Below are 23,588 nucleotides of genomic sequence, written 5' to 3' on the forward strand. Positions count from 1 at the left end.
CGTGGGGCTGATATAATGCATTGATAATAGGGGCGCAATTTGAGCAACAAATTTTAACCAAATGCATATAATGTATTAATAGGTCGGTTCAAAAAAATTCAACATCATTGTGGGCTGCAATTCGACCTACCTCATAGCTATTAATGATTGGTTACAGTCACAGGAAAGGTGGCATGCTCAGTTCAGCAGACTACCAAATCTGTGATTGCTTTTGAATAAAGCAATTGTTTTTTTTCTAAATGCAGTCTATTTTCCTTTTAGGAAAACAGGATGCATTTAAAAAAAAACTGAAAATGTTTACAAACTTATTTTTAAGATTAGATGATGGTCCATGGGACCAATGCCTATTTAAAAAAAATGTTGTCACCAATCACAAAGGGGAAAGGGTTCCCTTATAGACACCCTTCTCATTTGTGAATGGGTTACCAGCTCATTTGAATTGGTATTAAATTGTTAATGTTTTGCAACCAGATTTCGGTTTCCAAACACATTTATACATACCTTAAGAAATTGGTATTTGGATGGAGCCCCTTTAAATCACCCCTTTCTAATAGCAATTCCTTAATGTTTCCTAAACCCATTCAATGATTTGGAAAACCTTTTCCGAATGGTTAAATGAGTTCTGGGCCGGCTTTAGTGCTGGTGGCGGCCAGTGCGACAATCGCGTTTGACGCCCCCCACGCCCCATGACTGACTCCTTAGACTCTCTCACTACCACCGGGCAAAAGTGCACCTTATCTCTATAATCATAAGATATTGCAAAACATAGGCCCCCTGAGGTCAGCGCCCCCCTCCACAGGTCTGCGCCCAGTGCGGCCGCACCGGTCGCACTTCCCTAAAGCCGGCCCGAATGAGTTCAGTAAATTATTTTTAAAGTGTTTTAGCGGTTGCATACCCTCAGATAGAACAAATCTGAGGGTTTGCAACATTAAAACACTTTATACATCAGGCTCTTAGTCCTTATTTTTGATGAGCAGATTGAATTCTCCTCGAAGGTGCGAATTCCGCTTTCTTTTTCACCTCCAGAGGGGCTGCGACAAGAGTATGGTCTGTCGATTCACTTGGTTTGTGTCAACTAAATGTGGCACTGGCGCAGGTGTTAAGACCTAAACTAAAGTATCCCAGAAAAGGGAGAGGGCATTTAGAGCCCAAAAGCTATTTTTTAATATCTGGAAATTTACATAAGATCGTCTGATATCAAGAATTTAAATACAGTGACTTTGATATGAAAGAATCTGTCCATTCAGTTACATTCAGAAGATTCAGTGACCAAATTACTGGGCGTTGGAGACTGAAAAGAACAGTCTTTCCAAAGATTGCCTGACGGAAGTCACCCTAACACAAAGGTTGAATTTCTAGGGCTATCAATTTTCGGTTCTGATTCGACTCAAAAAAAGACAAGATGCCACTACAAAATGCTTCAGACGTCAATGGTCCTTTTCAGGTTAATTTAAAGATGGTTTCATGACACTCTTTGGTGAGGCAGGTTCTCTGCACACTATTCCAAAAATAAAGTGATGTCTGCTGGATTCTTTCTGTGTGCCTCAGGCTCATCCGCGGTCCCTCCATCTCTAGTTTCCAATATCCTGGAGGACTCAGGGTGGCTCTCAGGATGGCTAACCACAGTCAGGGGGTACTGCACTGATTGTGTCATAGTCAAAGGAGAGGTGTCATCAATCCTGTCTCTCCTGGCCTTTGCTGCATTGATGGATGGGCAGGCCGACCTTCCTGTGCAGTGCCGTTCACTGCCCTAACTTTCATATATGAGAGGAAGGTTTCACTCATCTAGCGGTTGACTAAAGGTAAGATTTGCGTCTCCATCAGGGAAGTAGATGCTGGGCCTTTCTATATATATATATTAGAGGCCTATTTTTGCTGATTGCCAACAGAGGCAGGAACCTCTTCCACATGAATGGACGATTTTAGATGCTCAGATGTCAAGCCTTTTCGATACTACGTGATTTGCAGGCTGAATTGGAAATGTGAATGTCATTTGTTGATTTCAGATTTATTCGATTACTTGCCCCCCTTCACCTGTTGTAATCCGCACTTGGCAACTCTGTAACACCAATTGTTTAATTTCCTTTGCCTAGATCTGGGACCATGATCCCCCCTGCTTTGTTACAGACATGGTGGACTAAATGTACTTAACTTAAACATGAATAAAAAGATTAAAATGAATTAAAATAAACAGGCTGAATTGGAAAAGCCACTAATTTCTGCTATAGCATTTGTGGACTCGCTAAAGATGAGTGTTAGAGCACAGGAGTTTATACTTTTAAATTTAGCAGCATCCTGGGAAAGTGGTTCTGTTAGCAGTAAGAAGGTTGGGAAGGAGTGCGCCTCCCTAGCTCAGTGTACTCCTGTAAGGATTACACTTCCTAGCGTGATCTGGGCCTTCTGCACATGCTCTATCGGAGACCCTTGTCTTTGAGAAGCGGACTGTGCTTTACAGTCATTTCCTTTGCCCTGACAACAGCTTCACAAGTCCCTGCTGTTTTCAGTGTATCATGGCTGTTCCATTCATTGGGTGAGGGATGCTTGAACTGAGCCAGCATGGAAGGACACTCCCTGTCACCATGGTCCAATCCTGGCTTTAATTTAACAACCCACTGCATTCTGAGTTGTAGTTATGGTTCGCTCAATTTAACCAACTGGACTGACATTGCAGTTTTCAGTAGGTTGTAGAAGGAATACCTGGACTAGAATGTGGTGTCCCCAATGGCATGAAGCTATTTGGGAACCTCAGCATTGAAGTAGGGGTTAGGAAAGCTGAGCGTGTTCCTACCAGGATTTTGATTTAGCCTTATTTGACTATGCAGGCTCTCTGATATAGGACCATCGTGGACCGAGGAACATGTAAGCGATAATGTGTTCTCTGCGTGGCATGTCTAGAGGTGTGGTTATAGGTCTTTCCACCACTGTAAGATAATTTTGCATGGCCACTGGGCATATATGTTATTTATTGGAGATATGTCTGTTTTTTGTGTTTGTGTTTTTTTGTTGGTGCTTGGGCTGTGTCCTCCTGTTACTTGTGTTTTCCTACCACCTCTATGGAGAGGCATGTTGTTCTGGTTTCAATCTTATTTATGTGGTGACTTTTTCTGACCGGTTTCCACACGCGGGATTAGTGGTATAGAGACCTGTCCTGTGTTTTAGTTTTGCATTATGATCTCCTATAGAGTGTTTGCTTATTTATTTATCAATATATATATATTTTTGACCTAGCTATTATTCCTTGTAGGACCAGTCCGTAGTTTCTCTTCTCCTCCCCCACTGAAGTGGAGAATATTAGACTTTAGCGCCCTGAAGAAGGTGTTACCGATATTGGGGTGGTCAGCGAAACGCGCGTCTGCGCCAATTACAGCAGGAACACTTGGAGACTGTGATTAGATTAATGGAAGTATTGCAATGATAGATAATGTTGGAAAGCAAGATATACTGACAGTTATCTATTAACCTTGTATTATCTATTGAATTGATTGTTATGTTATTTCTCTTTTTTTTTATGTATGTATGTGAAGAATCTGTCTTCTTGATCATAGAACATATGCATTCTTGCATACAATTTTCAGATGTTTGAATTTTAGGTGATCATTTTCTCTGTTCCTGCAGGGTAGTTTGTTTATACTTTATTTTGACTGCTTTCTGTTATAGCATTTGTGGACTCGCTAAAGATGAGTGTTAATGCACAGGGCTTTATAATTTGACATTCAGCAGCCTGGGAAAGTGGTTCTGTTAGCAGTAAGAAGGTTGGAAAGGAGTGCGCCTCCCTAGCTCAGTGTACTCCTGTAAGGATTACACTTCCTAGCATGATTTGGGCCTTCTGCACATGCTCTATCGGAGACCCATGTCTTTGAGAAACGGACTGTGCTTTACAGTCATTTCAGTTGCCCTGACAACAGCTTCACAAGTCTCTGCTGTTTTCAGGGTATCATGGCTGTTCCATTGATTGGCTGAGTGCTGTGTACACTAGGAGGGACAAGGGATGCTTGAACTGAGCCAGCATGGGAGGACACTCCCTGTCACCAGGGTCACCATGGTCCAATCCTGGCTTTAATTTAACAACCCACTGCATTCTGAGTTGTAGTTATGGTTCGCTCAATTTAACCAACTGGACTGACATTGCAGTTTTCAGTAGGTTGTAGAAGGAATACCTGGACTAGCATTTGGTGTCCCCAATGGCATGGAGCTATATGGGAACCCTAGCGTTGAAGTAGGGGTTGGGAAAGCATGAAGACTACTCGACAGACCTTCCAAAGGCCATCAGGACTGTGCCAAAATGAGTCACATACAAGCTGGATGTTGGAGGCCTGTCTGCAATTCGATCAGTTTCCCTACAGGCTGGTCTACTTCTGGGTTCTTTAAACTATCTGGATCTGGTAGAATATGTTATGATTTTAAAGTGGTCATGCAGGAAATAATGTTGCTTTAGCTCTCAAAACTCAATCAGACATCACCTAACAAAGAGACTTCCTTTTTTAAAAAATAAATCTTTTTATTAACATACATCAGCTTATTGATTGCAATACAGAGGAAGTAATAAATCGGGCATCATGGAGACAATAGGTAAAATCAGTTAATGCAATATATCACTTGGAAGATCTAGGGGGAAGGGGGGGGTCATCACAACGGACAGTGAGGGGCGGTTGACGATAGGAATTCCACAAACTCCATATGCGGGTCCACTTCTTAGGGCAACCCCGAGCCACATACAATGTCTTCTCTCTAAACATGGACCAATCCAGGTCTTTCTTCCAGTTTCCCACTGTAGGAGGATGTGACGCTTCCCATAACTGTGCAAGGTTTCTCTTAGTGAGCATAAGCCCCAGAGTGACCCACTGTGTCAGGTAAACATTCAAAGCTTCAGGGCCGAGTTGGGTGGAGAGAACTGTGTTGATGGTGTTCTGTATCTTACGCCAGTAGGGCAAAGAGACATCCTTGTCATTGGGCGCGCTTAGGTTTGGGCACTATACTTATACTTTGATCACCATTTTAAGCTGTACTGCTTTTTTGGACATCTTTGAGTCTGTTCTTACGGGCATTTTCAGAGCCGACAGATATTTTAAAATTGTATGTTTTGCTTTTGCACTTTCAATTTTAACTTCAAGTGTGTTCCGTTTTTTAACTCACCTGCTGTATTTTGCTCCCGTGCCTTCTTCCGCATCTCTCCTCGGTCCACCATGGGTTTTCCCGATTGAGTGGAAGGAGATTGCGTGAAGAAGGAAGTCGCTCTCTGCACTTTCGGGGGAACGGCGCGGAGGTCAGCGTTCTAGCATCTGACCTCCCCTATTTCAGTGGCATGCCAGGCACGATGCGCAGCGGGTGCGCCGATAGCACGTAAGAGGCAAGCCCGTCCGCGCCCTGTCATCGCCAGGAGCCAGCACCCCAGCATGTTTCAGGTCAAAATCTGACACTTATTCTAACAGTATTTGCATATACACTACCTAGAAACTACTAGAGATTAGACAAGCTTATTTATACGAAGGCCTTCACCTGGCCAAGGCCGCCCCCTGTACCCCAATGATATTGGAAGGGCCCTTGGCATGCAGCTCCGGTAGATTCAAGAGCATGCACTCTACACAGCCCCCCGATAATACCGCATCTGATATTAACAAAAAACAGCCCTATCCTCAAGCATTGACAGGCTCTTTTTCTCAGCATTTTGTGGGGAGGCAAGACTGTAACTGCTTGCTTGGGAATATAAGATCACTGCCTAAACACGCTGTAGAAATATGGGACCTCCTATCCTCCAAACTTCCCGACATCGGCTTCCTAACCGAAACGTGGCTAAAACCAAGCTCCACCCCTGCAATAGCACTACCAGAGGGATATCGCATCCTAAGGCTGACTAGACCTACTAAAGGGGGTATAGCTATAGTATATAAGGACTCCATTAAAATTACTATATTGGAGCAACTAAGTAAGGAGAGCATGGAAGTGCTAGTTTTTAGAATTAACTTACATCCGCAATACTCTTGGAAAGATGCCCTGGTGTACCGCTCTCCCGGGCCCCTCCGAAGTTTTGCTCTCCAACTACTGGAACTCATTTTCACGCATGCCAACTCTACAAAAAACGTCATTTTATTGGGTGATTTTAATGTGCACAGTGAAGACATCCTGAATCAGGAAGCCTCATCACTTTTAACAGATCTACTTTCACTAGATTTAAACAAGATCAACATGGGCCTCACACACCAAGCGTGACATACGCTAAGTCATCAAATGCGCGATGTGGAGCTACTAGCCCCCTCACATGGACAGACCACTCACTGATCGAGTTCAAACTCGGGGGTCCTATGGCACTTAGCGCACAGTCCTCAACTTATAGGAGCTGGCACAGGCAGTGGCACAAAATCATTCTTGATAACTTTCAGGATCTAACTCCTAAGTCATGGAAGCTCGACACACAGAACATAGAGATTGGCCTAGCCCAATATAAGTCTATAATAACAACGGCCATTGATCACTTAGCCCCTCTAAGGCAGTGCACAAGTTCAGGCAGGCGCACTCAGTCAGCCTGGTTCTCCTCCAGTCTCAAAACAGAACAGAGTCTCTGCAGGAAATTGGAGCAGCGCTGGCGTCTCTCCCATAATGCACTAGATAAAGCTGATTTATAGTGTGCTTTATCTAAATATCATAAACATATAAGAAATGCCCGCAAAGCTCATATTATATTACAGTTGGAGCAGGCTGGGAATGCCCCAAAACCCTCTATACGATACTCAAAACCTTAACTCACTCAGAGGCATGTAATAATGAGCAGGCACCCTCGCAAGCCTTATGCGACAAAATAGCTACGCACTTCACAAAGAAAAAAGATCTGATTTACGACACTATTAGCCGAGATGGAAGGTTCCAACTCGACTTATCTGCCGATCTCTCACCCACTCGAGCTACCATGTAGAAGTTGGAATACTTCCCCTTGATCACGCCCGATGCAGTAGAATACTTACTCGCTACTGTTAAATCAGGCTCACCCCTTGATATAATCCCAGCAAGGACCACCTCACTACTATCCAAACAGCTCACCATCCCCATCTGCTCCATTCTTAACCTTTCACTAAATAAAGGTCAACTCCCTACTGAGTGGAAGGCAGCACAAATATTCCCTATACAGAAGAACCTTAAGACCCCTATGGATGACTTGACCAATTATCGTCCTACCTCACTGTTACCTCTCCTGAGCAAGTTGTTAGGAAAACATATTAACAAACAACTTTCGGACTTGGTCGAGGAATCCGGCTGTCTTGATCCATCTCAATCTGGTTTTAGACCCAGACATAGTACAGAGTCAGCCTTGATTGCCGTCATGGATAACATCAGACGGGCTATGGACAATGGACAGGCAGTTCTACTTGTGCTGCTTGACTTGTCGGCGGCTTTCGACACTGTCTCACACCAAATCCTGCTCAGGAGACTCAGTGAGATTGGGATACAAGGAATAGCCTTACAAAGGATGTTGAGTTTCCTCTCGCACAGAACTCAGACCATCAACCTAGGCCCCTTCCGTTCTGAGACCACGGAACTGACCAAAGGAGTACCCCAGGGATCCTGTCTCAGCCCCACTTTATTTAACATCTATGTTGCTCCTTTGGCAGGTTTACTTAGGCAGTTAGGTTTTATACCCATCTCCTGTGCTGATGATACTCAGCTCCCGCTATCCTTTGATAAACATGACCCCAATGCTCAGTCCATCTTCTCAGAAGGTATGAAAGCCATTGCCAGCTGGATGAGGCAAACTTTTCTCCAGCTCAATGCGGGAAAAATGGAAAATATGCTGTTTGGTGATGCTCCTTTGAGATGGTCTCTGAGCTGGTGGCTAACGGAATTGGGACCCGCACCGGAGCCCAGGACTGTGGTAAAAAATGTAGGTGTCCGCCTGGAGCAGAAATTAATTATGACGGATCAGGCTCCTACCACCATTGGCGCCTGTTTCCATGCTCTAGGTCTCTTGCGAAGAGTATTTCCCTTTCTCCCCTTGTCCACTCGGAAAACCCTGATCCAGGCACTAGTACTAGACTACTGCAATGTGTTGCTGATCTCAGCCAGTGAAGCATCTCTGAACAAATTGCAGGTGGTCCAAAACACCGCTGCCCAACTGGTCTCCAATGCTCCTTCCATTACTCCCTCCCTACCCTCTTGCAGGGACTGCATTGGCTGCCAGTGCGGAAGCGGATCCGCTTTAAGATCGGCTGCATTGTGCATAAAGCTCTAAATGCCAAAGGCCCAAGTTATTTGGCATAGAAATTTAAAAAATACCAGCCTCCCAGGACACTACGCTCAGGGATCAACTCTCTACTTGTGGTCCCACGCTGCAAAAAAACCCGGCTAGGTGGGAAAGCTTTCTTCCACTTAGCCCCTACCTTCTGGAACCAATTACCAATCCATTTGCGGGAGTGCTCTGATCACCTGCAGTTCCGTAGGCTTCTGAAGACTACATGGTTTTAATCTATTCCTCTTTCTCTGACCGACTAAGCAGTTCGCCAGCGTGGTGACACCCCTTGAGGGGTGATTCAGGCACTTTATAAATCCTAAATAAAAAAAACAAAAAAATTAAAAAACAGGTAACGATAACCTATTAGTTGAAAAGAGCCTGTCCACTTCATTTCACTTCTTTGCCCCTTTAAGGATGCACCAATATTACGGCTGAAATTGCAGGCAGCCCCCTCTGTAGAGGTCATGGAAGGCTTATTTAGGTAGATTCATGTAGCAAGATACTGAATAGTGTGTGATTTAGAAAAAGATGATTAATATCCCCCATAATGCCTTAATTGTCTGTGCCCACTGCTCAATGGTGGCATGAAGCTGGTACAACCCTGGCACTTTTGAAACACTGGTGTACAAGGACTTACACCTCTGAGGATGCCTGCCAAGGATTCTCAAATCTACTGCCATTTGCAGAACTTCTTAAAAGGTTACAGCCTAGTTAAAATATCTTACATTTCCTGGTGACATTTATTCTGTAAGTATTTTTCCCGTCCTTAACCCGTCCAAAAGCTTTTGACCATGGCCACTGGGATTATTTGTGGATTATAACTTGAAATTACCTTTCTCATTCATCCCACCAATCCAGGAGCTGTACCAAGAAACAAGGGGTAGGATTATGGAATAAAGAGAGTTACTATATGTAGGGATGTCTTGCTACTGGTAGTTGTTCCTCTGCTAACTAACTACAACTGTGATGGATACTTTTAAGTTTGGAACGCTTCTCAGGGAACAACCTAAATATAACTAAAGCAGAAATTATGTAGTGGCATGTAGCTATAGACATTATTAGAAGTTTAATACTAGCTGCTAAAATTACTGATCAGTTTAGATAGTTGAGGCCCCATTAGAAGGTCGCCAGATGTGGAGTGTTACTAGTTAGTGCACACCCAATGGAATGATACCAGTGTCCCATTAACACTGGTGGTGCAGAATTAACAGGGGTTCCAGTTTTAAACTTGTGAATCCCATGCGTACAGCGGTATTGTTTTGGAAATCTGTAATTTCAAGTCTGATTTCTCAGCAATTCCTCACACTTCCTAGCATTTTCCCTGGAGGCTTCAGCTGCTGTGGCCAGCTAAAATGTTCAGGGGTAACATGAGAGTTCAATGGTAATTCTGCAGCCTTCAGAATTCACAAACAAGCCAATAGCTGGGTTACTGGCCCCATCATAATTGACAGGTCTTTTGTAATCTGTGTCATAGTTGCAAGCAAATCAAGGTTACATACTAACCAAATTATATTAATTAATGGGCAGAATTCAGGAAAATGCTAGTTCATAATTTAAGAAATTACACATTTCCCTCATTGGAAGAATTAATGTTGTTAAAATGGTGATCCTGCCTAAATTGGGCTTTTTCATTTCAACATCTGGCTGGATTTATCCACTCTCACTTTTTCACAAGTTGGAATCACCCTTGGAAATTTTCAGCTGGCACATGAAGTTAACAGGAAAAAAATGAACTCATAAACTTAAGGGGGGGGGGCAGCTTTAACTCGTTTCCAGATTAATATATTATTGGGGAGAACAGCTCCAAGCATTACGATTTTTATTAGCACTTCGGCTATATCATACAAGTCAGTGTGATTCTCTCACAGCACGAATACACCCAGTCTCTTTGCATTGCATTGGGATTTACAGGTTGTCTTGGGTCACAGCAATGAATTTAACACCTGTAAAGAAATAAGGTCAGAATCACTATAACTGACATAAAACAGTAAATAGGTAACCGATAAACCACGAAAAGAGGTTCACTTACCAGCTTTGCACAGGAAGGATGCCCCCATGACCCTCAATGGAGCTTGCAGCAAAGAAGACGCTGGAGCACTACAGGGAAACAGTAATGTGCCCTGATCCTTCATTCTGCAACACAGGACTGAAAACAAGGCTCCTATTAGACACAGTTGTGTATCTCTTGAATTCCACCACAAGAGAACGCCACAGTCTTCAAATACTGCCACGAATTAAAATAACTATTTTTCAAATAAATGAGTAAGACAAATATATATGTCACTTTAGCACATACAAATGCTATCTTAGTTAATGAATGAAGCTGAAAAACTGTCAATAACGGAGGCCCACAAAGGTCAAGCAAAATTAAGCTAACAGATGCCACTGATGTCTCCTGGATGTACCCAATATGTCAAAAATGTCAAGATTTTGTTTTGTAGTTTTATGTGGCGCAAAGTCGACCTGAAGGTATTGGAGCGCTATACATGAACACCAGCTACATGACACAAGGACACGTTCATGTTTTTTCAGACTTTTGTGGCAATATGGATAGCTTTTTTTTTTTTTTACAGTATCTTTTTATTTAGCTGAGACAGTAAAATGAAAGCATTCCACCACAAAGCAGGATATTGGAACAGTACAGTAAAATTTCCCATCATTGCACCAATCCATGTCTCTTTTCCAGTCCCGCAGGGTTGGTGTATTCTCCGCCCCCCAGCACCGTGCTATGTGGCGCTTTGCCAGCATCAGGCCTAGAGTGACCCAGCTCTGATCCACTCGTCCCAGATCCGTGGCTTCCCAGACATTAAGAAGGCACCAAGAACAATATATTTCCATCATATATCTCTGTCATACTTGATATCACAGCTTCCCAATAAACCTATATTTTTGGACATGCCCATATAATGTGGTAAAAAAAGACCCCTCCTCGCCCCATCATCTGAGACAAAGCGCATTCGCTATCCTTCCCATTTTAACAGGAGTGTTACAGGAGATGTAGCCTCTCTGTAGTATTTTAAGCTGTATTTGTCTAAAGCGCGCCTTGATGGCTATTTCCCTAGGGGAGGCCAGGGCTTCTGGACAGTCCTCTTCGTGGAGGCCAGGAATGTCCCTTTCCCAGCACTCTCAAAGGCGTGCAAAGTGTATCGGGGTAGTTGTTAATGCGCTTTTGATATGTCAATGAGACCGCCTTGCCCGGCAAATGTTCCTCAAGTAGTCTGGATTCTAGTGGTGACACCCCAGGCAAGGTTCCCCTCGAGGCACCGCCGCCTGTAGGGCATGCCGGATCTCTAAGTACCTAAAGGCCTCAGTGGGGGCCAAGGCATGGGATACCTGGAACTCTGAGAATGCTAATATCCTCGTCCCAGAGTACACATCCCCAACTCTGGATAGTCCAATTAGGTCCCATTTATCAAATTCCTTTCTTGTGCCCATAGCACCTAATTGTTCTGCTTCCCACAGGAGCGTAGCTTGCATGATTTTACCTTTCCACCCTAGTTTTGCAAGAGTCTTGTGCCATTGTTTTGAACGTTACGGTTGTAGGGCCCTCCAGGGAAAGACATCAAGGGTTGGCATATAGGGCCCCAAGGTACACCTTTGGTTGGAGGACTAGCCTGTCCATTCGTTCAGCCGGTTCGGTCTGTGGTTGATGAACCCCTTGGTTAATTATTGCTATCTGCGCTGCTCTATAATATGATTTGATGTCTGGCAGGGCTATTTCCCTGTTGTACCACCCACGTGTTAGTTTACTCATCGCAATTCACAGAGGGCCTCAAACCCATGGGAGGGACCTTACCTCTACTTCTAAATTTTAAAAAAATGGCTCTGGTATCGGAAAAGGAGTATTTTGCATGACATAGAGGATCCTTGGTAGTGCCATCATCTTGAATAGTGCCACTCTTCCTAGCAATGATAGGAAGAGCGAGCGCCAATGTCGGACATTACTCTTGAGTCGAGTCAGGGGGCCCTGTAGGTTGTGTATATGGAAGAGCGTTGGGTCAGTGGTGACATAGATTCGTAAATAGCAGAAGCCCTCCTTTACTATTCGTGCCTCATGCTCTATGGGCAAGCGAGGTTCTTGGCCATGAAGAACGAATACCTTTAATTTAGACCAATTAATCTTATAGCCTGAGTATTTGCTATATGTTGCAAAAATATTCAATATTCTGGGGATTGAGGTTCTGGGCGCTGCTACATAGAGTAGTATGTCATCTGCATATAGTGATCTTTTGTCTTCTCAGTCCTCCATCCAGCGAAGGCCTCTGATCAACTGGTCCCCTCTAATCCATGTCGCCAGCGGTTCATGCATCAGGGCAAATATGAGGGGTGATAAGGGACAGCCCTGCCTCGTCTCTCGCTGTAGGGTAAAAACTCAGGATATAACTCCATTAACCACTACCTGCGCTAAAGGGTAAGCATATAGGAGATGTATTCAGGACAAGAAATGAGGGCCGCAGCCTATTCTTCTCAGCACCGCGAAGAGATATGGCAATTCAATAGTATTAAAGTCCATGCGTGCATCATGTGAGAGAACCGGTGCTTCCTCCTAGATTCAGTGTGTGCGCCCTAAAACTCCTTGGAGATGTCTCAGATTAAGGGTGGTACTGCGCCCTGGCATGAAACCAGATTGGTCTGGATGAACCAACCCGGAAAGGAGGGGGAGAAGCCGAAGAGCCAAAAGTTTGGGGCCGATTACAATGTTGGTCAAAAAGGCTCCGAAAGGCATTCAGTTTGTCCAAATCCGATTTGGAACCAGAGTTTCCAACCAACTGGGAAACATTTCCGACTGACCAATTACGATGTTAGGTAACCGTTCGGTCCTTCTGACTCGATTCCAACCCTGTATTGGGAGAAACCGAGTTGGTCGGAGACAACTTGTTCGGCTCTATGGACCGTGTTTCGGACCAACGTATTACAATCTCAGATTCAGGCAGCCATTCCGAATCGGTTTGTCTGACACTGATCGGCTGTCGGAATCTGACTTTAGGGGCCTGTAGCAGCCCCCCTTCACTCAGAGGCCTACGGTTGGGGTTTGTGGGGGTACCCATGGGTCCCCTCTTTCCAACCATGCACAGTGTGGCAGGGATGGTGGGGTGCCTGCGACAGGTTGAAAGGTTTTCTGCAACCACCCCTTTCTTCAATGGGAGCCTGTGTTGTCAGTTGGAACACAGGCTCCCATTGAAGTCAATGCGAGTCCGACCGAACGGTGTTCAGAAACATCGTAATCGGTCAGTCGGACTCCCCAAAACCGATTCGGTCGGACATTCTGAACAACATCGTAATTAGGCCCTTGGTAATGAAATGGGGTGGTAGAAAGCACAGTGTTCAGCAGGCTTTCCTTCTTTATGGATGACTACTATGGTTGCTAGTCTCCGATCTCTGGGAAGTTTGCCCGGTGCCTACTCTCTTCGAACATCTTGAGTAAATGCCTTGCCATCGAGGAGACCGCGAGTTTATATAATTCTATGGGAATACCGTTTGGTCCCACCGCCCTCCCTGAATTAATGGCCCTTATTGCCTGTGTCACTTCCTCTTTGGTGGGGTCCTCTTCTAATAGTTGGGTCTCTGAATCAAGAGATGGGAGTGGAATATCTGCCAGACACGCCGCAGCGTCTTGCTCCTTCATTTTGGAGCTTGCGGTGTAGATTTGGGAATAATAGCCCACAAATGGATTGGCGATCGCTTGGGGTTCTTGGATTGTCTACCCTTCCAATATTTCAATGGCCGCTAGCCAACGTCTTGCTCTCTCATGTTCATCAAGCCAGCCCAGCAGTTTTCCAATCTTATCACTGAGCTCATACAACCTATGTTGTGTCTCCCTTATTTTATCCTGGGTCTCTTCCGTTACCCAGTCTCTATATTCTTGTGGTTTAAGATTTAGCACGTGTCGTATGTCCACATTTTCTTTTCCCACTAACTGGGCTTTAAGGTCTAGTATGTCCTGTTCAATTTATGTCACTCTTGCTCTTCTGTGCCGTTTGTGTCCTGCTATCAATGACCGGGCTTGCCCCCTTCCCACCGCCTTGAAGGCCTTCCATAGTATTACTGACGACTTGACCGAGTGTTCATTTTCTCGGAAATAGTGTTTGTGGTCTCCACCAGACCCTTCCTGATCTGAGGCATTGTAATATACCAGGGGTTAATAGCAATAGGTCCAGTGGAATACCCACGCCCCACCATATATCTCGCCCATATTGGGGAGTGATCGGAAATATCTCTCACTAGGTGTCTGACATCTCCAAAGTGTGGTATCTGTGTCGCTAAGGCTATTAGGAAATCAATTCTTAAGGGGCTTCCGTGTGCTCCTGAGTGGAAGGTGTATTCTTTTGTGTTGGGATTAAGGGATATCCAGATATCTACATGCCTCAAAGTGGAGAGAAATTCCATCAAGAGAATATGGCAGGGGTGTGTCTTCCTTGGGGGCTGTCGGTCAAAACACTTGCATCCTGCCATGTTAAAATCACCCCCCAGTAGGAGTTGTCCAGTCGGGAGTTCGAGCAGAAGGATCCCCAAGTCCGACAGAGTCGAGTCCCTCAAAGTCAGGGGGGGGGGGGCATATACTAACAGTATAATGAGCATTTTCCCCTCCCTTTTCCCCGATAGTGCCACAAACCTGCTCAGTTTATTGGACCAAGTCCTGTCAATTATGAAGGGAAACCGTTTTTTGAAGATACCCGTATCTCTGGACCCAGATGTGTAGCCAGCATGCACTTCCATTTCGTATTCCCCCCAGTCTAGGGCTTTGCAGTTGTTGCTCATAAGATACGTTTCCTGTAATAGGAGAATGTCGGGGGAATGTTTTTTAACAAATTGGAGTACTATTCCACGTTTAATCTTATCTCCTAGACCGTTGACATTCCAGGACATCAATTGGAATTCTTTGCTGGCTTGTCCCACCATAGGTTGTGTAGCCATTGATCTAATACGTCATCGGGCATCAGACCCTTGGGGAGATCAAACAGGGTGACCCCAGTAAAGCGTGGTGCACTGTTCATGAAAAGTGGTGTGTAATGATGCCAGTCTTGTGAAGTACATGAAGTTAAGGAAAACAAAACAAAACAAAAACTTTAACACCCCCTAAACCTTTACCCCTCTCTTCCCCTTTAGAATTACCCCCCCTCCCCGCATCCCTGCCCGATGGACTTACAACTACCCGCCCCCTGAACTCAGCAGAGCGCCTTTCAACCTCTCCCAACATTTCTAACATAGGGTAACATGAACTTTCCTCACAACTCCACCCCGACCCCTTCATTATCATCATCCAAACCCGTTTATCTAACATGTCTGTAACCCATCAAAGCTAGTTGAGACCTTTTTTAATCTCCAACCTCTGTGCAGTCTGAGTGGGTTGGCGGCTGAGCCCACTTCCCCTCGAAGACTTGGGTTCCCCTCCCAGATAGATCTGGCCACAGAGCAGCCAGGACATTTTAAGTCGTATCAACAAGGGAAATTCCCCCCCAACTCACCTCCCCAGAACCCAAGCAGTACGTTTCATGTGTCTTTATTAAAATTCAGATTCTCTTGGCATTTTATTTGGAGAATCGCTATTCTGGGCCCAAATACACAGGGAAAGATGTAGTCGCCAGGAAGGTGTCCCCAAAGGAATATCGCTCTGGGCGACTTGTAACAGTGCCCAATGTATTTGTAATGTTATTTTTTCCTTTAATTGCCTGTAAAGGTGGTATTGCCATTCTAGGTCATAATTAGGGCTTCCAGTTTTCCGTTGTTACTGATTTTTACAGATAAACACAGACGAAAACTATTTATTTTCCTGTCTGTATTTATTTTAAAATACAGAAAAATATGGAAAATAGGCCTTCTTTCAATGATTTTTTTCTACTGTCAGTCACGAGTGCCAGGTCAGTAGGTGTTCAGATTGAGAGGTAGAGAGATGAAAAAAGACAATAGATTTCCTAATTAAGTTTAATTAAGTTCTACAGTTATTTATGATATTCTGCAATGCAAGTGTTTTCAGATAATACTATTGCACCGTATACTGCTAAAACCTTTTGGACAATCAAATGTGAGTATACATTTATCAGTTAAATAAATTGTGGAAAAATACACATTGCAGCTTCATGTATAAATAAAAAACAAAATAAAAATGGATAAATACAGAAAGACTGAGCAAAAAATATAAATATGGAAATACGGAAATGTTGAAAAAATAAATACCATGAAACCGGGAGCCCTAGTCATAATTCAGCAAAAGCTATAGTCCTGTCTCAGGTGGGTGATGTTGAAGGTTGATGGATATTTCTAGATTGATAATACTCGCCTCATGAGTAACTCTCCTTTTGGAAGAACATTAAATTAAAAATTCACACTTTGATGAATGATATTCCTATTATTGTCGGTGATTTAGTCAGGTCTCATTGACCTGTTTTTTGAGAGAGGCAGTTTAAGTATGAAAATACTGCAGATAAAACCCAAAAAGCTGTGGTGAGGTTGTTTATACTTTATATAATTACTTCTATTGCATTACATCTTGCTATTGTTTCTATACGAACGTTCTAACTGATGCCCTGCACCTCTCCCTTGCCCTCCATGATTATATTTCTCCATGTTATTGCTGCTTCAGTCTGGCGACAAGTGTCCTCTACAGGTCCAGGTGGAGTCTTGTTCCTCGCACAACAGCGAGGAAGGACTTCGTCTGGGTAATGGACGCTACTCTTCTCTTCCCATCAGTACCCCTTCCTTACATAATGGTCACCTTTGGTGCCAGAAAATATGCCTGTTCCTTACCCACTACCAAACTAGGAAATTCCCTTCAGGCGCTTCATCCTTCCTATCTGCCCTGTCGCACAGTGCACTCAATGCGTTCCTAATCAAACAGCGCCATCTAGCAGCCACTTCATGCAACAAAGTACACTTCATGGATTTATTCTGCTTTGGAAAGCGAGTTGCTAACCACTTGGGCTTGACCACAGTGCTATGCTGTCTTGAAGAAGCCAGAAGAAGGTGCTGTTAAACAAGTATAACTTTTGAGCAAAAAGCTCGCCGTGTACATACATTACCTACCGCTTTCACAAAGGTTTTTTTGTTAAATTGCCACTTCAAGCTAAATATCTGTTGAATATATACAACTTTCAACGGCAAATTTCAACATAATTCCCACCGTTTATACAAAGTCTTGCTGTCACGGTGCCATTAGTCTAAGCTTGTTTTTTGACGAACTTGTTTTTAAATCCGGTTGGACATAATATCCTTTACCTTTCCTTCTACTACACCACCTTCCTTTTATAATTTATGCCATGTACCAATGTGGAAATCTATTACCACATTTACAAAATCCAGGGTAGCAAGAAATAAGATAGAACAAGTTTTTTGTTGTTGTTTATAAATGATATGACTATAATTGATGGGAATTCTTCCACACCTGCAAGAAAAAAAGGTCTAATATATTTATTTAGGACTGAACCTCAAGAACTTTTTTTTTATTATTGACCCACAATTAATCCACAACAAGGTTCACAGACTGCTAATTTTGATGAGTACAACAGGCTTTACCAAGACTTAAAGTACATTTCATTAAGGAGCCTCATAGCGTTATAGAGAGATTTTTTTTTTTCTGATGTCAACCTGCAGGCGAGCCCACTGAAAGCCATGTTGCTGTTTACATGTTTCAGTGCTTAGCTGCAAATACGGTAAAACACAACACCAATACATTTGTGATCAAATCATTATGCTCTGCTTTAATTTAAAGATACTGGAACAGCTTCCAAGCCATAAGAACTCAATTCTGGCTGAAGCTACTGATCTGACAAAAGGAACTGAATAGTCAACTGGTTATTTAATGTCTTACAAAGAGGTGCCAAATAAAACAGCCTTTTTAAAAACATGGAACAGAAGAAAAGTACCACAGTGTTTATTTCAATAACCTACTGCTGTTTTTAGGTCTCGCCTGAGCCAGCGCATGCGCTGCTCTGGCGAGACATTTAGTGGGCTTTAAAAAGTCCGACCACATGCTTTTGCTTGTGGCCTAGAGCTTGTGGTTACGCGCACGGTTACGCGCACAGCCGCCATCTGGCTTTCCTTTCGCCCAGGCGCCATCTGGCTTTCCTCTCTTGTGCGCGCCTCTCTCCTCGCCGGCAAGTAGCGCGAGCAGCAGCGTGGCCGGGTGTCAGCTGCATACCTTGCATTCCTTTCGCGGCCACGCTTGTTCTTTATTTGGGCTTTTGCTGCCAAAGTTCTTGTCTGTGCCTTGCTGCGGACTTCCGACAAAAGAGGCTTTATCGGAGAAAGGGCTCCGAATGAAAGTTGGAGGAAAACTGCCTTCAGGCGCATCTGAGGCGCTGCTATGAGGCTCACTCTGCTCCTCCGCGCCACCGTCAGCCTTCAAGGGCAGTCAATGGGCAGAGCTGCTGCCTGAGGACCCGGGGAACCCGCTTCCAGTCTCGGCGTCGGCTCAACATCCTGTGATCCTGGGCAAATCACTTAATATCTCGGTGCCTAAAAAAAACGAATGAATTTGTCCTTCTGTAATGTAACATCCTTGCGGCGTTACACTCTTTTCTTTATTACTTGGTGTAGGCATTTTTTTCATTTAAGTGAAGCTGCTTTCACGTTGCTGTGCATTTTTGTGTTGTGTTCATTCCTGGCCAAGGAAGCGCACACTGATCACCTATTGCTCGGAGAATAAGCCATGGACAGATTAGTACCTTTGGAGCAATACGCTGCGTGTCCACTGGAATTGGGCAAGCCATAAGATAAAGAGGGAGCTACAAGCGCACAGGGAGACGGAGCAAAACAAGCATTGGCATAGCCAATAGGTCTCGCCTTTGGGACCTTATAAGTGTTTAGCCATGCAACAGTTAATGTTGTTGCAGTAAGGATATTGTGCTGCATAACTAAATACTTATAAGGTCCCAAAGGCGAGACCTATTGGCTATGCCAATGCTTGTTTCTATGGGAGGGTGTTGCAGCACCAGTGGTTGGCCTTATGTGGGGCTAGCCTTACTCCAGGCTCTGAACTGGAGTAATGTATTTCTGTTTTCGGTCCCTTTTTGTCTGTAGTAACTTTAGAAGTGCCGCCTGTGAATAGCAATGGACGTAAACAAAATTTCAATGGGTGCATATCCCTCCCTAAACCCCTCCTACTACTTCCAAACCCCTCCCATTTAGTAGTAAATATTTCCATTTTTTAGCCACTCCCACGTTCCCTCTCACATTTACTACTAATTAGTGAACTTGCATATGTGAGGAGATCCCCACAGAAATGATAGGAGAGGTGGGGATTTACACTAGTAGGGGTACAAATAGCATTTTGTAGTACTTTAGTAGTACTGTTGTAGTAACACTAAAGTTCTACAAAATGCAGATTCTGAATAGGGCCCCAGTTTATTAATAGTAATTAGCAATCAGGTGTTGCCCTCGTGGTTAATAATTTCAACCCAGAGGGTGGATATATGAGTTGAAAATATTGTGACTTAACGGGGAGCACTGAGGAACACCCTGCCGCAAAGCCTTACACATAGAACAAAATGGAAGGAGATGAGCAGCCTGCCCGCTGATCTCCAAACAGGACTAAATGTACTAAAGAGCTGAGTCCAGAAAGCCTGCCACAGCCAACCTTAAAAGCAGTCTTTCATGCAACATGTATCAAAAGTGGCAGACAGATCAAGCAACCCCTAGGCCACTCCAACTGCCCATTGTCTGCTTAAACCGAAGGTCGTCTAGGATAGACACCAACGCAGTTTTAGTCCCATGCGCAGGTCAAAAGCCTGATTTTATGAGTCTAACATGTTATGCTGTTCCACAAACTGCGAAATATGCCTATTTATTAACTTCTCCAAACTTTTTACAGGAAAAGACAGTAGCAACATAGGGCATAGATTGTTGACAGTGGCAGTGTCAGCGTTGTCCTTTTTCAACTGCGGCATTACCACGGCCTTTTTCCACTCGTCCATCATTGTTGCATTCGAGCAGGGACATCTCCTCCATTTGAGCGGAGGAGCGTAGCGCCACAAGCCCCAGAGCTGAAAAATAAAACGGTAATAAAGTTAATTTATTACCGTTCTATTTTTCAGCAACCGGTCCTAAACTAAGTGTTAGGACGAGGAGAGGATAGCGCTGCCGGGTGGCAGCAGCAGAGAGCTATGCACTTTAAAATACGCATATATCTTTGGCCGGCCAGCCAGACATGCGTATTTTAAAGTTCTCTAACACAGTGGTCTTAGACAGCTGGGTTAGAGAACGTGCAGGAAACAGTGCTCTTAGAAGCGCTGGGAGAGCCCGCTCTATCCAATCCTGGCACTGCTTTCATGCTGTGAAAGCAGCAGCAGGATTGGGTAGTGCAGTTTCCTGCGTTGGAGCTTACTGTGAAGACGCCCAAAGAAGGAGGATGTCGCACTGTAACTCACCAAGGTACGTCTATATTACGTTTTTTTTTGTGCCTCCCCCCCACCCCCACCCTCGGTACAAGCTGGCTGCCACTGCATTCAAGATTGATTCTTAACAGATGTACAAGAGAGGAATTACCAAACAGGGAGGTACCACTCTCTAAACCGCTGACAGAATCTAGCCCAGAGGTGATCCGGATATGACTGAATTAACTAAATACACAAATACCTGATGGGTTAACTGTTCAAACCCGGAACGTATAGGCCTCTCTGCTTCATCAGATGGACACTACATCAGAGTCAGTCGTACTGACTGCACTAAAGGAGCTAATAGGCAGGGCCACCAGACTCTCAGAGATCTTACAAATTCTAGGCTTAGGGACCCAACACTCAAATCCTCCTGCCTGCTCAATGACTACTAATATGGGGAACTTCCAGCAGAAGTAGGTTACTGGATTGAAGGTTCCTTATGGGAGAATCAGGTCTGTAAGAAATGTGGGACCTGTCTTATAGTACGTCATACACACCAGACAAGCTACTTTAAGACCAACCCTCTTGCCTGCTTTAAATTATCCTAGCCTCTCTCTGGCTGCTGACGTGTGGTCGTATTTTTTAAAATTATGCCAGATTTCTGAGCACCATATTTTGAAGTTGCTGAATTCTGCTAAGGCACTGTTGGACAAAATATATAGATGGCATTCCGTAATCAGTATGAGAATGGACACATGCAGCAACGTTGTGGCAACATTTTCTTCACTTTTAAACACTTGAATAACCTTTTGGGTTTGGGAAAGGAAGGTCAGGCTTCGCTCACTCGTGACTCTCAAGTTCTTTACCTTCATAACCGTTAGGGGTAAATATCATAAGGGATATGGCGAGCAGACCCATGGGTGCAAAGCCGGGATGGCTAGATAAAGCCTGTAGGTTGGCTGGCAATCATTTGCAAGAGGCTCTCAACACTAAACCCCGTAATCAGGACATTATTAAGGATGCCAGTAGGGTGTTCAAAGCAGCCTTAGGGAAGCGAAAGGTTAAACTCAAGGAAGCATCTTGGGATCGGCTGGTGTCCACCTGCTCCTCTAGAGACTCTAAGGGCTTTTGGGTGGTCGTTAATGGAAGGCAGCCCAATGTGGCTGTGCAAGATGATATAGGTTCTTCTATATCTCCAGCCCTTTGGGATGCCCATTACGCTCTGGGCAAAGAACTCCCCATTCTTCAGGATGATGCTGATAAATTGTACCCACTAGAGATCTGGTTTGAGTATGAGGAGGTCTATGAGGCCATCATGGGTAGCCCGTCTAACAAAGCCCCTGGTCCAGATGGGATACCGATGGATCTATATAAGGCTGAACCACATCTCTGGGCCACAGTTCTGACCAATGTTCTTAATGGCGTGACCCAGCTAGGCCTACAGCTGACTTGGAAATCTGCTACCATAGTCCCAGTGTTCAAGAAGGGGAATAGGCAGGACCCTGCCTGCTATAGACCAATGTCCCAGTTAAGTTCAGTGGTAAAGGTGGCTGGGCGTATTGTCTTTCAGCGAGTGGAAGCTTGGGCCCAGGCAAACACTATTATCTGCCCTGTCCAATATGGATTCAGGGAAGGGATGGGCACACTGGAACAGTGACTAAACCTACATCTTATCATAGGGAAGTATGTTGTGGCGAAGCATGGGTCTATTTTTCTTGCCTTTATGGACCTAAGTAGTGCCTTTGACCGATTAGATCCAAGCTCTGAGATATCCTTGGGGGAATGGGACTGTCAGCCCAGGTGATCGCTTTTCTTAGAGCTTTACACGCGGACGTAAATGCCTGCATTAGATACGCCACAGAGGGGGAGACAACTGAATATTTTAGTCTCCCACATGGGGGGGGGGGGGGGGGGGGGGTTTAGGCAGGGATGTGTGTTGGCTCCAATATTGTTTTTATTATATTTTAATAGCCTGAATAACTACTTGAGTGAAAATGGGGTTGACATGCCTAGGGTAAAGTCTGTCAGGGTGCCTACCCTGCTATACACCGACAATGCTGTACTGATGGCCCGAATGGCAGACGGGTTAAAACTTCTGATTGATAAGTTTGTGAAGTTCATGGATGATATGGACCTAGATATAAACATCTCAAAGACCCATTATATGGTCTGTGGGAGGAAGAATGCTAGAACACGACCTACTGATATCAAAGGGCAAACAATTTCTAGGGTTTCCACCTTTCCCTACCTGGGGGTATCATTTGACCATCAGAACAACTGGCTTTCTTGCATTTCCAGTCGCTGCTCCAAGTTCACACAAGCCTGCTGTGCCTTGTTTAGAATTTTACTGTCGGTGGGTCATAAACCCATCTTGCCCTGTTGTAAATATACAGAATGAAATGTCTCCCAGTCCTGACATAGGGTGCAGCCATTTGGGGGTACCGTAGGGGTAGGACGATCTATCTTGAAGAGGACCGATTCTGTAGAAAACTTCAGGGGCTGGCCTCAAACAGCTCCTCGTTTGCAGACCATGAGAAACTGGGTTTGAATTATGTGGAGGATCAGGTTTAATTGGTCCCACTGTTACTCTGGATATCTGTTTGGGTAGATGAGAGACTGGGGTTCAAAAGGAGCGCGAGTGAGGATTGCATGGAATGCACGTATGGCCATAAGATACCATGGATTCATTATATAAAATCCGCTGCCTGTTCTCTAGACTGAATGGACATTTTTGACCAGCCATGTCTACTTAAAAAGGGTGACTGTGGTCTCTTTAAGGAACACATTTTAAATAAGCTTAAAGATGACTGGGAAGCCTGGGCGCTGGAGAAAAACTCCAATAGATCCTATTTACTGCTGGAATCCGTTTTTGGTGTTGAACCCTATCTCACAGCAGTTAAACATCCCAGGGACAGAGCCCTGCTTACTAAATTTCATCTGGGTTCTATACGTACAATGATCTGTTTCCCGCCAGGCCAGTTCGATCCCCATGCTGTTTTAACCTGCCCTTTTGATGACAGTTCACCCCAGACCTTGATGCATCTGGTTTTATTCTGTAA

At 44.4% G+C, this 23,588-nt stretch overlaps 1 long non-coding RNA gene across 1 annotated transcript in view; it reads right to left on the reverse strand.

Moving 5' to 3' along the window:
- Positions 1-4,555: 4,555 nt before the first annotated feature.
- Positions 4,556-23,588, reverse strand: part of LOC146812543 (uncharacterized) — a 62,225-nt gene continuing 43,192 nt past the window's right edge. The window contains exons 3-4 of the long non-coding RNA XR_014966871.1: positions 10,248-10,364; positions 4,556-10,161 (exon numbers count right to left, since the gene is read on the reverse strand). This is a non-coding gene — a long non-coding RNA (uncharacterized LOC146812543). The remainder of the gene's footprint in view (positions 10,162-10,247; positions 10,365-23,588) is intronic.

The sequence above is a fragment of the Triturus cristatus genome, chromosome 7, assembly GCF_964204655.1.
Source record: "Triturus cristatus chromosome 7, aTriCri1.1, whole genome shotgun sequence".
In the NCBI taxonomy this organism is placed as follows: domain Eukaryota; kingdom Metazoa; phylum Chordata; class Amphibia; order Caudata; family Salamandridae; genus Triturus; species Triturus cristatus.